This window comes from Engraulis encrasicolus, chromosome 21 (genome assembly GCF_034702125.1).
Source record: "Engraulis encrasicolus isolate BLACKSEA-1 chromosome 21, IST_EnEncr_1.0, whole genome shotgun sequence".
NCBI lineage: Eukaryota > Metazoa > Chordata > Actinopteri > Clupeiformes > Engraulidae > Engraulis > Engraulis encrasicolus.
This window is the reverse complement of record NC_085877.1, coordinates 9,713,621-9,716,120: the sequence shown is the minus strand read 5'-3', so window position 1 is coordinate 9,716,120 and position 2,500 is coordinate 9,713,621. Positions and strand designations below refer to the sequence as shown.

Genomic DNA, 2,500 nt, shown 5'->3' with positions numbered 1-2,500 from the left:
CATCTAGGCGGTTGATAGCCAACAGGGCACACCTTAATATTTTCAGTCATTATTTGTCTCTACCACGACCTCAAAATAGAAGTTCAGAAGATCTTGGCTCCGGGTTCTGTCGATATTGCACCGTATGCATAGGTCTGCATACCTTGTGTCTGGTGCTCTACTATGCGCAAAATGTGCAAAAAATATGCATGTTCGTGCACGAAAATCAAACATGTCCCCCACCTAACAACGAAGCACCCCACATACCATCCCGACCTGCTCTTATCATCTCATCTCGTCTGAATAGGTTTTTTTCATTATTCATTATCATACTATGCCCCTAACAATTTTTCATACTATCTTCAGGGACAGATTTCGATTCCATGGGCCCCTGAGCAAGAAAGAAGAACACCCGCCCCACCCCCCTTCCATGGGTGTTGCTGCTAGCTTACAAAACGGGTTCAGGGTTCATGGTTTCGGTGTAGTTGTGAGAGTGGTTGGGGGGTTTGAGGGGTTTTCCCCTGAGAAATGTTCAAATTCAATTTTTAAGAACTATGATCTTGCAGCAATGTGATGATAACAATATCATAAAGAAGCTTCAGCTTCAGGGCCCCTGGGCCTGGGCCCTGTAGTCCTGTGCAGTAATCTGCCCCTGATATTATGCCCCATGCCATGCCCCAGTGGCACACACACACACACACACACACACACACACACACACACACACACACACACACACACACACACACACACACACACACACACACACACTCCCCTACCCCACCTGGTCTCACCCCATGAGGCCCCACCTGATGTTTTGCCCCCAATGCAGAGTTACCTCTGCCCAGATAGAGGGTCAAAACAAAGGGGGGTTTGTTTGGGTGACATAGCTAGCATTCCTCCTGACAGGGTGCCTAGCTCAAGGTGCCTAGTTCAAGGCGATGTGATGTAGCTCAGCCTGTAGACTACAATCACTTACTCAGGAGAGGGAAGCTGCACGTGCCGTTGTGTAACGGAGGCTAACTAGCACAGAGTTGGCGTGGAACGTTGGTAAACCTCCCTCCGATAGCCTCATACAGTCTCGTGCCGTTGGGCCGAGAGACTAGTCTCTTGGCCCAGCTGTATCGTACTGTGTCTCCCATTGCCGGACCGTTGTAGTTGACGAGATCGCACGTTCGATCCCCGAGGGGGGTGGACAGGTGCAAGATGAGCTCCGTCACAGTTGCTACTTTGTTGTTAGAAATAGAAATTGCAATGTACCTGATTTTGCACAGGTTGGATTAAAATTGGGGGGGGAGGTACTGGGGGGGTTGTTTTTTTTCCAGCAACAACATCTAGTCACCTCATTAGGCTCATTAGGTACAATGGAAAAACTGGTGTATCCACTATGCAAAACCACCTCTGGTTTTTATTTGGTTGATAGGTCTAATTTCACAATAAAAGTGAAAAAGGTCAGCTTCAACCAGGATTTTTCTGCACCCACTTTTTATTATCAACAATATTAAAATTATATATATATATACAATTATATACAAACTTTCTCACGTGAACCCTAGACAATTGGCGATGTACGGCAGCCTCCAGAGCTGGTGTGTGAATGTGAGGATGTGTATTTGAAAGCACTTTGAGTGAACTGTATAGTTGTGATATTGTGCTATGTAAATACATGAAGAGTTCAGATGCAAAACCCCCTAACTCCATTTCTGAAGACCTGCACTTCTATATTTTTAGAGAACCCCGTTGTTGGTTTGGTTTACATTCATTTACTTGATAATACATATAAATAGTTATATTACATAAATAAATAAAAAAAATATGCAATGTTGATAGATTTGTATTAAATAAAAATGAATTAAGATTATTTTCTGAAAAGGCACTTAGGGGGGTTTGGATCTGATCTCTTCACATGTTGTTGTTGTTGTTGTTGTTGTTGTTGTTGTTGTTGTTGTTGTTGTTGTTGTTGTTGTTGTTGTTGAGTAGAGCCTAAAGCTTTGTGTACCCCAAGAGTGACCTACGCTACCTGAGCAATGGAAGGCATTATTTCTCTATGGAGGGTCGGCAAATGTTTCAGGTGAGAACCTTCTCCAGACCTTAAGGTAAAATTTCACTGCACAAGTTTGTTATAGATTTTTCCTCCTCTACATTGACCCTCTGTTTATCAAGGCTATTGCAGCTGTATGACAACATTGGTCATCATTTTGCTGCTGTATGCAGACCAGGGATTCTTAAGTATTCTTTAGTTTGGGTCAGACACACACACACACACACACACACACACACACACACACACACACACACACACACACACACACACACACACACACACACACACACACACACACACACCTCAACTGGTCCCATGCCATGAATTGCCAGACATTCACAGCACTGAGGAATGTTTGCAGATTCCATTTAAGGATTTTCTAAGTATTTTTGCCAACTTTGATAGGCTACAGTCCAAGAAGGCTACAACATAAAACCTCTGTTCAAAGCAGTTAAGTCGCAAGGAAGTTTCAAGCTT

At 43.7% G+C, this 2,500-nt stretch overlaps 1 protein-coding gene across 1 annotated transcript in view; it reads right to left on the bottom strand.

Annotated features, from left to right (window-relative positions):
* The window catches only part of LOC134437950 (carboxypeptidase Z-like), a 40,690-nt gene that overhangs the window by 37,335 nt on the left and 855 nt on the right, over positions 1 to 2,500 (bottom strand). The window lies entirely within an intron of this gene.